A 15,535-nucleotide genomic window follows, 5' to 3' on the forward strand; every position below is an offset into this window, starting at 1 on the left:
AGGATAGGACTGGGCTGTGATGCCCCACTGTAAATAGCCTGCCGCAACTTACCACCAAGGTTCAAACATGGTCATTTGGATGAGGCATTCAGTTGACTGCTGGTCCCTTGAAACCACAACCTAGTAAGGAGTCAAGGCGATCAGGAGAGGCAGGGAAATTAGAAACTCTTGAAGGGTTAATGAGTAGTTTTTTTTGCTGTGCAAGCGTCGTCAGTAAAGGAATGAGGAATGTCAACAGGAAATAAAGGAAATCGCACCTTGCTTCAAATTGTTAATGCAGAGTTTTCTTTGCCTGCAGCTCATTACAGGTTAGTGAAAGATCGAACACATCCCACCCAGGGTTGGGAATCCTGACATCACTTGCTGTATAACATCTGATCACAATCCTGTGTCACTTCGTTCTACCCGGTGAGTAATAATCGGCCACTTGCTTCACAGCCAACTGTTTAATTCAGTTCAACACAGGAAGCACCCCACAGTGCCCAGGCGCACCTCATGCTGAAACTAACAATAAGTGGCTGTCACATCTGCCTGCAAGTGACACAGGCACACACACAGACGCCACTATACCATCTGTCCCTGCCCCCACACACACACTTCCCAGACACTGGGGTGCTCAGTGATAACACATAACACAACTTTTGTCTGCACTGTGTCACACTTTTATTTTTTGTATAAACTATTTATGTACATACGGTGAGGCATACCAAATAAATAGAGCAACTGTCAATCAAAAGCCGGCATTCCTCTATTAAAGTTGTGATTGATGTCCCATTTAACTTGTCCACCCCTTTCCCTTCCTCTTTGAATGAGGACCATTTAGAACACAATCATGGCAAACTTCCTACTGAAAACAAAGGAATCGAAAATGTGGTAATGAGTATGCAGGGTGGCCACAGTTTGGTTCGTGGTCAACAGTGACTGACGTTAGTGCTCCATCAGGTTTGCTTTTTTATACCTCACCAATTCTCTCCTCAAAGTGTTGACTTCTTCCTGGGGGATAGTTTGTCCTCTGGTACGTTGCTCAAGTGATAGCCGCGACAATAACAACTTGCATTTATATAGGGCCTTCGATGAAGAATGCCTTCAATGTCAAGGTGCTTTACAGAGGGGATAGAAAATATAAATAAAATAGGTAAAGGAACAGACACTGAGCCATGGTGGAACAGTTAGGAAAGGTAACCGAAAACATGGTAAAAAAGATGGTTTTGAATAGGTTTTTAAAAAGAGAGAGGTGTAGCGACAAAAGGATATAGAGGGAGAGTTCCAAGACAACCAAAGGCTATGCCACCAATTATGGGGTGAAGGGAATGGGAGGCAGTGAGTGTTGGCCTGCTATTTTACCAGAGGGAGCATGACAGTTGAGCCTGAATCTATACTCACCTGACATCTACACATTCAGATGTCGGTCAGGAATGGGAACCCAGGCTGATTTTTCCTTCTCTATTCTAGGACATTAAAACTAATTGGGAGAACCACCTGGTGTCCCAGTTAAGATCAACTAACTCTGCATAGTTACTGCCTAACACACTGAGCCATCAAAGGAGCTTAGTGGGTTTGCTTGTCAATTGTCAAGAAGCTACATCATCACTACCCAACCCAAAATAACTCAGTGAGTAAATGCACAGCCAAGGATGGTCACAAGTTCAATCCCTGATCTGGGCTGAATTAGCTCAATGTAGGTAAGGACACAGTAACAGAGGTACTGCGAAGAAACTCAAGTGTCCCCAAGTTAGTGAAAGAGTAAAAAAAATAGCCAGTGATCTAGCCTCTGATTGCTATCCAGAGTGAGTGTGCGTGCGTGCACGCTCGCACGTGACAAAATAGAGGGGTAGACAAAATGGGCTCACCAGTGATACTCTACATAGAATAGCTGGTCAAAACTCACCGTCAAAGTTCACACATGAACAATATCTCAGGGCTGCCACTAACCGGGCAGTCATTTTTTCACAGCAAATCATGTTTATTTCTTTTAAACATGTGAGCAGGCTGTTCTTTGACTGAAATAATCTTAAAGAAATGTTGTTGCTGGAACATGAAATGGCACTGCGAGAGCTTACATTAGTACTTCACTTGGAAGTGGGTTGGGGGTACGTGGTTGCCAGGAGTCGAGGCCAGGTGGAGAAATGTCATATTTCAATGTCTCAACCTCAAGAAGATCATGAAAACAAAGGTTCTGACCTAATTTCGAGTGCTTTTCCCTGTGAATACTCAAGGATTATGTTAGTGCAGGGTCTAATCATGGATTGTTTTTGTTTGAACAACTTTATCCTTTCACACAAGTGAAAGAAAGATTCTAGTAAATTGAAAAACATGTACATCACCTTAAAACAAGAAAATATTGTATGATTGGCCTTTCAATTAATTAATTGTGCTGAATCACACTCATCAATAAGAGTCAATGCTGCAGTAACTGGGAAATTTCAGGATAACATCATTACTAATATACTGTGTGGCAAACTGGGTACATTACATTTACATTTAGAAATAATTTGATTTATCTGGCAAGATTTTAACGTTTGTTAATTTTTTTTTAAATGCATTAATTTTGTCCCTCCAACCCTGAAGTAAAAGAGAAACAATATAAACTGCTCAAAAATTCTTCACTGCAGGCCAACAGTCACAGCACACTCGCTATTCGTGGTGGCTGCTTTATGAACATATAAACATACCCACTTCCTTCTTTAAAAATTAGATTATTTATTTATCCAGAGTGTGTGCAAGAGAGCTCTTGTCATCTATAAATATTAATGTTTTATACTGCATGACGTACATTTTATAAACTGAGTTAAATTACTTGTCTTACATAAACAAGCCAACAAAGCTCCTACACAGCAAGAATAAAACAGTTGTTTATAATAGCTCAGGATTATCTGCTTAGGGATGTACGACATATATCTTTGCAAATTTAGTCATAAAACTGTTGCTGTCCCTCCCTTTAGTAGCCTTGATTTAATCAGGCCTGAAAACTAATTGGCTGTTGAATTACCCAAGTTGCAATGGATCCAGTTTATTCCAATTAAGAGTCAGCAGATTAATGCCAGGATTTTCCTCAGGGCTTTTCCCAATTGGCTGCCGTAATTGCAGCAGAAGATGGGCAGAAACCCTGTTTACAGCGTTAAATCGAGAGAACCACAGAGGAAATTCTCAGCGTAAGAGATGCAACTCCATAAATAAAAGATATTTTAAAACATTTAAAGTTAGTTAAAACTGCTTTATTGATGACAAAGTTAGTTAAAACAATGTGTAATTGAGCCATACAGGCCGTGAAGGCACCAGGTTTGAGCCCCTCTACTGATTTAGCTGATCTGAGCCAAAACAACAGTAGGGGTGCTGGAACAAAAAGGAAATACTGCAGATGCTGGAAATCTGAAATAAAAACAGAAAATGCTGGAGAAACTCAGCAGGTCAGGCAGCATCTGTGAAGAGAGAAACAGAGTTAACATTTCAGGTCGATGACCTTTCGTCAGCTGATGAAAGGTCATCGACCTGAAACGTTAACTCTGTTTCTCTCTTCACAGATGCTGCCTGACCTGCTGAGTTTCTCCAGCATTTTTTGTTTTTATTATAGTAGGGGTGCTGGTGTTGGCCATAGCACCTCTGAGGTAGATACAAAGTTGCCAAACGTCGTGTTCAGGGCGGATAATTCACTTTTTCGACCCCCATCCGCACCATTTGCATAGCTGCCCCATAAATATAAATTTTGGCTCTGGTTGACTTCCTCCAGAAAGTAATGTGCCTCTTCTGTGTGTGCGTGACCCTCAGTGCTCACTCTCCTGTGGCGGTGCCTTGACCTTGCTATAAACACACCCCAAGTGCACTCAGCCCCCCAGCATCTTGAAAACCGCCACCAGATGCATCAGTGCCCTGATACACGGAAGTGCCACTTTGAAAATTGCCTTTGACTGAGTCAGTGGGGGAGCAACAAGTAAGGCTACAGAAAGTCTTCGAGCCCGATAACGGTGCACTGCCAATAGACAACTGAGATCGAATCCCAAGGTCACTAATGCATACGCAAAATACAGGAGGCGCTGCAAAAGGGAAATAAAAAAAATAACTTGACCTAAAAGCAGAAACCCCAGCCTTTAGGTCAAGAAGAGGTGCACCACAATTGTGTGCTTCATTGTATAACTTCATATTTTGTTGATGAGATAATAAACATTTTCCTGTTTTACATTCCGAGTTTAAAAACGTCTTCCTTCCATTCTTCTCCAGTTAAATCACCATCAGTAGCACATTCATGGAATGCATGCCCTGACTCATCACATTTATTGGAACGTTGGATGGAGTGACAGTCGCTGCCACAATGCAAACCCACAATTGAACAAGTGCCGGGCAGGCAGCCGCATGCTGGTAGCACAACCAGGCATTTCTTATTTTTCACTGGATGCGTGCTCGGAGTATAATAACCTTCTATCAGACAAAGCAGCATTAAGTACATTTGATGCATCACGAGATCAAAAATCTTGTGTGATGGCTATTCACTTTCAGAAACTTTTGTCGGGACAGGATTCCTTTCTGTTGAAGTTTAAAAGTGCTTTAGAATTCAAGGCCTTGCGTTTTAAAAGATTTACTGTAAGCCACCATTCGGTTGCTCATTTAACTCAATTTTTCGGAGCTGCGTGAACTGTGAACCATTCTTTAAGCTGCAAAGCTTCGCTGTGTAAGACAATCTTTCCTCATTAAGTCGCCCACTCCCCTGCATAAAGCATCTCATCTGTTGTCTCGCCAATTATCTGCCCTCCCCTCCTAAAAGCTGCGGTACAGTATTGTTGGTGACAGGCTACCTCCAGCGCTACACCCACGTGACCATTATTTATGTGGTAGCTGAACAAATGAATAGTAGCAAGCTATACAACCATGGGTGGCATCACAGTCAAGCTCAATCCCGTCCTGACCTGACATCCACATACACGCAATTCCAACAGCAGTTACTGGTCAGAGAACAGTAGCAGGAACCCTGGCAGATTTTTCACTTCTACCTTAGAATTCAGTCGCAGCATCCCTACTGTTGCCATAGCTGAAATTAGCTAACTGAGCACAGACCAAAGATCAAAAATGGAGGTCTCCCTGGTCTGTTCAGCTCAGCTACTCATTGAATTATTCATTAAACAGTTTCAGCCATTTAACAGATTCCATACCATAACATGCCCCGATTTCCTCTGGTCACAATATTTTCACACAATGAACTGGCCAGTTAACAGTATTTTTAGCTAGAACTCCGCATATCCTGAATTTTATACTGGTGTGTCACAAGACATTAAGATGACATTACAAAGAAAATGGTTGAGCAGTGTATCACTACCATCTAAATCTCTGAATCTTGTTGTTGTGGGGAGACAGTGCAAGCCATAACATAAATGATTGAAAGGCTCCAGTGAGCAGCTATCACTAAGTCAATGAAGGCAATTCTGCTTTGTTAGAGGTGGACATCGGATAAACGATGCCGCAGAAAGCATCAATGGAGGCAACAGAACTTTCTTTGGGAGTAAGTTCCACTCTGCGCCTCCAGAAGCTAAGAGGCAGTAGCAGCAAAGTTAAACAGATACTGGCAGCAGCACTTGCATCAGCTTCAGCATTGTGATTCTGACAGTAGCCAACTCCTTTTGTTCTGGCCTCAGGCTAGCAGAGATCTGTACCAGCTGGAAATGCAGCTTTGCCATTGTTGGCCTGTACAGTCCTTCCAACCCACATTAGGGAAAGTCTGTGGAAAATGATACAGTCATGAGTGAAACTTTGCAGTAATCGCACCCACGTAGTTGTCCCAAAGAACCACACAGCACAGAAGGAGGTCATTCGGCCATCCCTTTGTTAGAATCGTTCAAAACTAATCCATGCTTTCTCCCCCATGCCTTGTATCTTCCTCTGCTTCAAATATTTATCTAATTTTTCCTTAAAAATGCAAAGATCTCTGCTCAATTACTCCCTGTGACAAATCAACATGCTCCAACAACTGTCTGCATAAAGACATTTCTAATCTCTCTCCTCACTCTCCAGTCTCCCAGAAAAAAAATGTATATCTAAGGAGGTTGAAAAATTGTGGTTAGAGCCTCTACTATCTCCTCTCTGATTTTGTTCAACCGCCTAGGGTGCCTGCCATCATGGCTCAGTGACTTATCATAGAATCTATCCTTTTTCTGCAGTTATCTTTAACAATTATTCCACATACTCCTCTAGTAGACCAACATTCTCACTTCCACCATCAATTGTAAAAAGTGACGCAAAATATTTAATATTTCCACATCTAGATTTCTCCCTACATCCCTGAATAGTCCTACCCTCTCTAACTATTGTTTTACTTTTAATGTCCTTATAAAAACCTTTACTACTTCCTTTTATGCTAACCTTTTTTTGTATTCTCTTTTAGCACTCCTAATAATTTCACATTATGGATTCACTTCCAATGGGTCTGTAATATTAAAGGGTATCAGATGAGATGTGCTAAATATCCCAGTGTTGCTGAATCTTGCCTATAGTATAAATAGAGCAAATTTAGCACCGAGTCAGCCAGGTCATATGATGGACCTGCTTCCAATGGCTCTGTAATATAAATTTGTATCAGATGAAATGTATTAAATGTACTATTTGGCAATCGGCTCACTTTAATAGTTGCTGCACTGGCTTTTTTTTTGGCTCAACTAATATGGCAGCCACTAGCAAATTCATTTTCTTAAATGAAAATAGCAATCAATATTTATATACAGTTGGCCCCAAGCGTTGATTTAGGTCAGACAGGAAAAGAAAGAAAGACTTGAAAGGACTTGCATTTATGTAGTGCCTTTCACATCATCAGGACATCCTTAAGTGCATCGTAACTAGTAAGATACTTTTGAAGTACAATCACTATCATTTTGTAAGCAAACATAGCAGCCAATTTGGGCACAGAAAGATCCCGCAAACAGCAATGATTTAATAGCTCAATGAATCTGTTTTAGTGGTGCTGGTTGAGGGTTGTAGGCCAGAACAGCCCTGATTTTCTTCAAATAGTGCCATGGGATCTTTTGCATCCATTTGAACAGGAAGATGGGCCTCAGTTCAGTGTCTTTTCTAAGAAAATGGCACCTCTGACAATACTGCACTTAAGTGTCAAACTACATAATGTGCTCAAGTCCTGGAATGAGGCCTGCTGTGGTAAAAGTGCGACCACTAAGACAAGTTGACACCACAGGAAGAGATTGGTGTTAGTAGGCTGTGCAATGAGGCAACATTTCTTGGGAAAATCTTGGTAAATAATTGGTGCAAGTAATAAGTTGTGGTAAGTAATTTGTTAACACTCAGAAACCAGTAAATTTCATGTAAAAATGTTATACTAGGGCAGCAAATTTCACAACATGCAGGAAGAGATTCATAGAAATTGTTGCATGATGTCCTTGCCACACCAAATCACTTGCCCAACAGTAACAGAAGTTCTGAAATGGGGGGGAAAGTTCAGGATTGCTGCTTTGGTGACACCCACATATGTGGAACACTGCCAGTAACACTTAGTGCCTCTGTATAAAGTACATCTGCCACCCTGGGGATGATGCAATCTCTTACACCCCTGGTGTATTGAGATAAATGAGTGAAACTAGTAGGCCCTCCCTCAAGATGTGCTTACTCCCACTCCGTCTGGAGACACAACATTGCCGGCAGCAAACAGCTGCAGCTGTTGGGGGGAAGATCTGCAGCCAGAAAATGAGCCGCTCAGTTATGACTTTCAAACAACTGCAAACCTCATCATATGCAGAATTATTTTTATGTCCATGCTGGTGCTCTGAAATCCACTTTGCGGTAAGGATTCTGGAGTGCTCTGAACTGCCCCTATTGGAAGTGCGCTGCATAATATAAGGTGCTATCACAATACAAAATCACATCTAAAAGCACATGCGCTGTTTCTTGCTGTCGGTTGCACTAGGAAATATAAAAATGGCGATCTGCCATGTTCCAGTGGCAGTGAAGATCCATGTTTCATGACTCTTGTGAACTGTCGCCTTGTTCACTTCTGCCCATCATTTAATGGAGAAATGTGCTGGGTAGAAATGTAAATAGGGAGGAGGAACAGTGCAACATAATGAAGGCAAATTGGTATGTTTTTCTCCCATAATATTGGAGCTGCAAAGTAAATTCACCTTTAAACCAAGTCGGGTGGTGCGAGTGAAGGGTTCTATAAAGGGAACAATATCTGTACTGCCATTAGCAGGTAAACAGCTTGGGGGAGAAATTCGGTATCGCCCCATTTGGGGCGTAAGTACCGGCCGGGCGCGAAATTTTGCGCCCGGCGCAAATTATCGCCACCTACTGCTAAATTGGCCTCCTTCACCCCAGGAGGTGCTTGGAGCACTAAAACAGGCGCTGCACGACTGTCTTAAGGCGCTAAGCTGGAGGAGCGAGGCGCTACCTCCGAGGGCGGGCGCAGCGCAGGTGCGGCCAGTTAGCGATTGCACACAGACACGCTGGCGCCGGTCAGCTCTTAAAGGGGAGGGTCGATCTTGAATTGCAGCCACACCCTGCGCATCGGAGCCCTGAATCTCGGCCTGGACAGACCTGTTGCCACATACTTAAGCCAAGGACCATGGAGAGGGCCAGGGAGCGAGCGCAGCGGTTCAGCAAGGGGGCCTTGGAGGCTCAGGTTGGCGCGGTGGAGCGCAGGCGATCTCTCCTGTACCCAGACAGTGGCAGGAGGCCGCTGCCCAGCGACTATCGAAAAGTTTGGAGGGAGGTGGCTCACAGAGTGACCTCCAGCAGCATGGTGCCTAGGACCCCTGTGCAATGCAGGAAGAAGTTCAACGACCTCACTCGGGTCGTCAGGGTGAGTGCCCTTTTCAGAATCCTCTTCATCCCTGCATGTCGACCTCACTTTATGGCCAAAGGGTCCTGAAAGCCCCAATGCCCAGCCCTCATCCAACACCTATGGCCCTTTCAGGAAACTCACACGCACATTCAGCACTTTGCACACTGTAAGGGCTATTCGACCATGGGAGGCATTGCAGCCAAGATCAGGGCTGCACACTGTACTCAGAGCCCGTCCTTTCTCTTGCAGGGCAAGCTGGCGCATAATAGGAGGCAGCAGCAACGGACCGGGGGAGGCCGGCCTCACCCTGACCAATCTGGAGCAGCGAGTCCAACGGATTATGGCAGGCCGGATGATTGGCCCCGTCGCCACTGGAGATGCTGACCCCGTTATGGACAGCAATGGTAAGGTCATCACCTTTTTGACCTCTCTCCTTCCAATTGTTCGTCACACCAGCATCCTTTGCTACTTTCGAGCCAAATCAGTACATTGCAGCACTCATGCCTCCCTTGCTGCCACCCTGTCATCATGCTAAAGCCACTCTTGTACCTCCCTGCTTTCAGATGCTGATTCACCAGGTGAGGAGGCGGGCCCTCAAGCTGCCACTGTGAGTGATTCTGAAGGCGACGACGAGGAGGAAGCCGGACCATCAGTGCCACCCTCAGCCGAGGCAGCCCATGGCCATAATGGGGACACGTCTTCCCTGGAGGGGGGCAGGGGGGAATGGTCTGAGGAGGGTGAAGCTCCGGGGCCCAGCGGGCTGCAGCAACGCGAGGGGGGTAGGGAAGCTCGGCGGAGGAGGGAGTCTGGCCTCGAGTCCTGCTACAGTGAGCGCAGAAGAGGTGCGGCTCCTCGCTGAAATGAGCGCCAGGCGGAGCACAGGCACACTGAGCTCATGGCTGCAGTGGCAAGGATGCCAGATTCCATTGAGTCACTGGCAAGGAGTGTCCAGGACTTCGGCGCAGCACAGGCAAGGATTGTCCAGGACTTCGGCGCAGCACAGGCGGCTGCCACGCAATTGCTTAGCGCTGCAATGCAGTCAGTGGCTGGTCTCATGCAGACGCAGATTGAGGCCACACAATCACTGACTGCTGCCAACCTCGCTGGATCGGGCAGGATTCCCCGGGGCCCTCACCCCGCGCCGCAGCAGGCCAGCAAGCTGTGCTTCAGCAGATTGCTCCGCATGCTGCAGTGCTGCCCCGTGGGAGTGCCAGTGTGTCGGCCGAACAGGGAGTTGCTGTCCTCTCTCAGGATGACAGCATTCCTGCTGCCAACACTGTCACTTCTCCACTGCAGCTGCCACCACCTGTAGGACAGACTGGTGCCGCCCATGCAGAGTTGGAGTGGTCAGCAGCCGGGCCCTCCAGGCCCAGAGCTGGTCCAGGCCGTCCCTCAAGGGCATCTGCAGTCTCAGTTTCTGACACTCAGCAGCCTTCCCCCAGCCTTGCTGCAGCCACTGGGGTCCCATTGCGGAGGAGCTGCAGGGTGGGAAGGGGCCAATCTCGCAAATGAAGCAGCTCACCCTCGAAGGGCAAAAAGTAGGTGTGGCAAAATGTTGTTAATTGTTTTATTGAAGGCCGAGGATTGTGGTCATATTTTTGTTACTGTTTTGGTCATTGTCTCCAGTTTCTGAGAGCCAGTTATGTGACTGACTTTTTTGGGGGGTTTCTTTCTATTACTTTGTCATGCGGGAAGGGTACACAGTTTGTTAAATAAAGAAGTGTCTTTATTCAGAATGTGCATGTTTGCTCTTTGAACTAATTGTTGCCTTGACCAGCTTAGGGGTTGCGGCATGGTTCCATTCAGGTTCTTTGAATGGCAGAAGCCATTCCCTCAGAGGGGGCCTAGAAGCGACTTGCTATAAGCCGCTGACGGACGGCCCTTGTACTTTGTGCCTCCCTCCCGTCTTGGTGCTGCTGCTCCTCCTCCTCTGCTGGTGCTCCAATGTCTGGTGGCATTGGCTGAGTCCTGAGGATTGCCAGGTTATGCAGCATGCAGCACACAACAACGAAGTGGGAGACTCGCTCAGGTGAGTACTGAAGGGCTCCTCCGGAATGGTCCAGACAGCGGAACCGATGCTTGAGCACGCCGATTGTATGAGCACTATTGGCGGAAAACCCTGGGAGCGTAAGGTCTCATGTGCCGACGCCAGTTGGCCCTCCTCCATCTGGCCATGATTGCCACTCTTTCTCTGCGTCTCTGTGCCCTCTCAATGTAATGGAGAAGCCCGACGTTCCCATCCATTGCAGCCCCCATAGTATGCGGCCACTCAAAGTTATGCCAGTGAAAGAGCAAAGCAACTACAAAATTCTGGTCAGAAGCCAAAAGTACCTCAGCGAGCGCTGACTCAATGCAGAAATCTCTCTCCCTTTGTCTCTCTGCAAATCTCTCTCTCTCTCTCTCTCTCAGAAGGAGTGGTCCAAAAATGGCTACCACAAAGAAGCCAGGAAGAGCCCCCTTTAAATAGCGCCCCCCCCAGCCACTGGGAACCGTTCCAGTCAACCTGTCGTTGGGAGCGACAAGCGGAAAGGAGGAGGACGCCACTGATTTACCGGTCCAGGGCGCCCCAAGGGCGTTGAACTCTGAAATGCATCAGGATCTGCGTGCACAGCTGAGCGGGCATTGCGGTTTAGCGCCGCCGCTAAATGTCTGCTCAATTTCGCGAGAGGCGCAGGTATCGCCGCGCCCGGGCGCTAGCTGGTTCGCGCCCCACTTATCGCCCTCTTAAGGCGCTAACAGTTGGCGCAACCAACTGAATTTCTCCCCCCTTGTGTTTCACATTTCTATCTGCACAGCCTAAAAAATAGCCCATTTACTGGACAGTTACCTAATTCACAAGGAAAAGGGAAAAATAATCCTGCGCTACATATTTAAAGAAATTTAAAAGTATGGACCCACAAAACCTAGTTTTCTAGTTTCTTGGGCAGTCTTGATATACATCACACCCCCCAACGACATGTGGAATATTGTTCTCTATTATGCTTCCATAAACATTTTTGCTGCCTGTCAAGGGGATGGAATTATGAATTATTCTGCCATCTGAAAGTTAAAAGAGGCAGTTTACAAGGAGCTGTTTTAAGCTAATACAGAGGCAAATGGAAAAGCGATCTGATAATACAGCCGTCGGCAAAATTCATCAGCGACCATTAAGGACACTTATGGGTTGGGTGGGAAGTAAAAATGTAATAAATCTCGAACCCGCCCACTTCCAGATTTAACGGAGGCGGATGGAGGGCAGGCCATCAACATGCTCCCAGCAGGCGGCTCGCTCATTTGAATATCGCATGCCTCAGACTGTTCCTCTGTTCCAGCTTTAATGCTGGCTGGCCGCATTTTTCCAGGCATTGGGAAACCCGGCAGCTAAAGGGAGTTGAGGACTGCTACATGGAACAGGTAACTGCTTTTCCAGCACTGCTTGTGGCTCAGGAGGAGCAGGAGCGCTTCCCCAGATCACCAAGCAAACCTGTAAACCTCCCCATCGATTGGACCCCAACCCCCCGCGATCCAATGCAGTCCCGATGTCCTCCACAGCCCACGATCTCCTCCCGCACTCCCCCCACCCCCATCCCATGTCCTCCATGGGTCCCCTGCGAACTTCTCTCCTCATCCCCGATCTTCTTCCCTCCTCCCCATCTCTGGGCCCTCCCATCAATGTCCCACTGACCCCGCTTTCTCCGCCCCCCATCAATGTCCCCACTGACCCCCGATCTCGCCAGCCCCCCCATCGATGACCCCCCAATCAATGTCCCCCTTGACCCCCGTCTCTCCAGCCCCCCCAATCGATGACCCCCCCCATCGATGTCCCCATTGACCCTCGCTCTCTCCGGCCCCCCCAGTGATGTCCCCACTGACCCTCGCTCTCTCCGGCCCCCCCATCGATGTCCCCACTGACCCTCGCTCTCTCCGGCCCCCCATCGATGTCCCCACTGACCCTTGTTCTCTCCGGCCCCCCCAGTGATGTCCCCACTGACCCTCGCTCTCTCCGGCCCCCCCATCGATGTCCCCACTGACCCTCGCTCTCTCCGGCCCCCCCATCGATGTCCCCACTGACCCTCGCTCTCTCCGGCCCCCCCATCGATGTCCCCACTGACCCTCGCTCTCTCCGGCCCCCCATCGATGTCCCCACTGACCCTCGCTCTCTCCGGCCCCCCCAGTGATGTCTCCACTGACTCTCGCTCTCTCCGGCCCCCCCATCGATGTCCCCACTGACCCTCGCTCTCTCCAGCCCCCCCATCGATGTCCCCACTGACCCACGCTCTCTCCGGCCCCCCCATCGATGTCCCCACTGACCCTCGCTCTCTCCGGCCCCCCCATCGATGTCCCCACTGACCCTCGCTCTCTCCGGCCCCCCCATCGATGTCCCCACTGACCCTTGCTCTCTCCGGCCCCCCCATCGATGTCCCCACTGACCCTCGCTCTCTCCGGCCCCCCCATCGATGTCCCCACTAACCCTCGCTCTCTCCGGCCCCCGCATCGATGTCCCCACTGACCCTCGCTCTCTCCGGCCCCCCCATCGATGTCCCCACTGACCCTCGCTCTCTCCGGCCCCATCGATGTCCCCACTGACCCTCGCTCACTCCGGCCCCCCCCCAGTGATGTCCCCACCGACCCGCGCTCTCTCCAGCCCCCCCATCGATGTCCCCACTGACCCTCGCTCTCTCCGGCCCCCCCATCGATGTCCCCACTGACCCTCGCTCTCTCCGGCCCCCCCAGTGATGTCCCCACTGACCCTCGCTCTCTCCGGCCCCCCCATCGATGTACCCACTGACCCTCGCTCTCTCCGGCCCCCCCCCAGTGATGTCCCCACTGACCCTCGCTCTCTCCGGCCCCCCCAGCGATGTCCCCACTGACCCTCACACTCTCCGGCCCCCCCATCGATGTCCCCACTGACCCTCGCTCTCTCCGGCCCCCCCATCGATGTCCCCACTGACCCTCGCTCTCTCCGGCCCCCCATCGATGTCCCCACTGACCCTCGCTCTCTCCGGCCCCCCAATGGATGTCCCCACTGACCCTCGCTCTCTCCGGCCCCCCACATCGATGTCCCCACTGACCCTCGCTCTCTCCGGCCCCCCCCCATCGATGTCCCCACTGACCCTCGCTCTCTCCGGCCCCCCCATCGATGTCCCCACTGACCCTCGCTCTCTCCGGCCCCCCCATCGATGTCCCCACTGACCCTCGCTCTCTCCGGCCCCCCCATCGATGTCCCCACTGACCCTCGCTCTCTCCGGCCCCCCCATCGATGTCCCCACTGACCCTCGCTCTCTCCGGCCCCCCCCATCGATGTCCCCACTGACCCTCGCTCTCTCCGGCCCCCCCATCGATGTCCCCACTGACCCTCGCTCTCTCCGGCCCCCCCATCGATGTCCCCACTGACCCTCGCTCTCTCCGGCCCCCCCATCGATGTCCGTACTGGCCCCCGCTCTCTGTGGCCCCCCATCGATGTCCCTATTGACCCCCCGCTCTCTCCAGCCCTCCACTGATGCCCTCCCGATTACGCCGCTCCCTCCATCGATGCCTTACCCGACCCCCAATCTCTCCGGCCCCCTCATTGATGTCCACCCCTCCGGCCTCTCCGGCCTCTCCGGCTTTCCCATCAATGCCTTCCCCGACCCCGATCTGTTGGTGTGTGCTGAATTGTACTACAGCAAAACAAATCTTTCTTCATCAAGAAAACCTTCTACTAATAGGCAAAACAGTGGTATTTTAACTGTGATGCAGAAAAACAACACAATGTTTATATGAGACGCAATGTTCTGTTTTCCTCTACTGTATACATGGGAAAAGATTTAAACTGATAACTGACAGCACCTCCTAAATCTGCGACCTCTACCACCTAGAAGGACAAGGGCAACAGGCACATGGGAACAACATAACCTGCAAGTTCCCCTCCAAGTCACATCCTGACTTGGAAGTATATCGCCGTTCCTTCATCGTCGCTGGGTCAAAATCCTGGAACTCCCTCCCCGACAGCACTGTGGGAGTACCTTCACCACACGGACTGCAGTGGTTGAAGGCGGCGGCTCACCACCACCTTCTCAAGAGCAATTAGGGATGGGCAAAAAATGCTGGCCTTGCGATGCCCACATGGTTAAAAAAAGGTACAAAACAGCCATATAAATATAAATCAGCACTAACACTCTAATATCTGACTTTTCAGTATCACATTTAGGGGGAGAGATTGAGTATAGTTCTGTTTGGGGCGCCAGCCTCGCCAGGGCGCTAAAAGTAGCGCCCCAGAAACATTCGCGCCCCCACACCGGAAATTGAGTGGTTGCGCCCCAAAGGGAAGCACGGCGCTACTGGAGGCGCCCCGCCTCCCTCTTGGGGCGCTGCGAGTGAATATCGTGGCGCTACGTGCTGCAGCACCACACGCTGCGGCACGTCGCGCTGCGGTATTGCAGGCCTTCCTCCCCTTCTTAAAGGGGAGGGGCCTTGTGCAGCGCGATCTGGGGCCCAGCTGGGCCCCCGAGGATCAGGAGTGCAGGCAAAAGAGCCCGGCACTGAAGAGAAGTGCCGGGCTGTTGGAGCGCAGCTGGCACTCCGCGGGGGGGGGGGGGTTCAGGAGGCCGGGGACGGGAGCGCAGGCAGGTGCTGGCAGGCGGCCAACAACAAAAATGGCCGCCCGGCACCTCGCCTTTAATTTGCGCCTACCCGGCCACAGGTAGACCTCCCTGAACCCGTCGGACATAGCGTCCGGCGGTAAATCAGGGGGCGCTGCCGAATATCGCGGCCGGGGCGTCAGCGGGGCGCTGTGCACACCGATGA

The 15,535-nt window shown here is 49.9% G+C and overlaps 1 protein-coding gene across 2 annotated transcripts in view; it reads right to left on the reverse strand.

Annotated features, from left to right (window-relative positions):
- The window catches only part of afg2a (AAA ATPase AFG2A), a 686,751-nt gene that overhangs the window by 277,842 nt on the left and 393,374 nt on the right, over positions 1–15,535 (reverse strand). The gene's annotated exons all lie outside the window — the stretch shown is intronic.

This window comes from Somniosus microcephalus, chromosome 2, assembly GCF_052327205.1.
Source record: "Somniosus microcephalus isolate GS21.2 chromosome 2, FLI_Smic_1.0, whole genome shotgun sequence".
Classification (NCBI taxonomy): domain Eukaryota; kingdom Metazoa; phylum Chordata; class Chondrichthyes; order Squaliformes; family Somniosidae; genus Somniosus; species Somniosus microcephalus.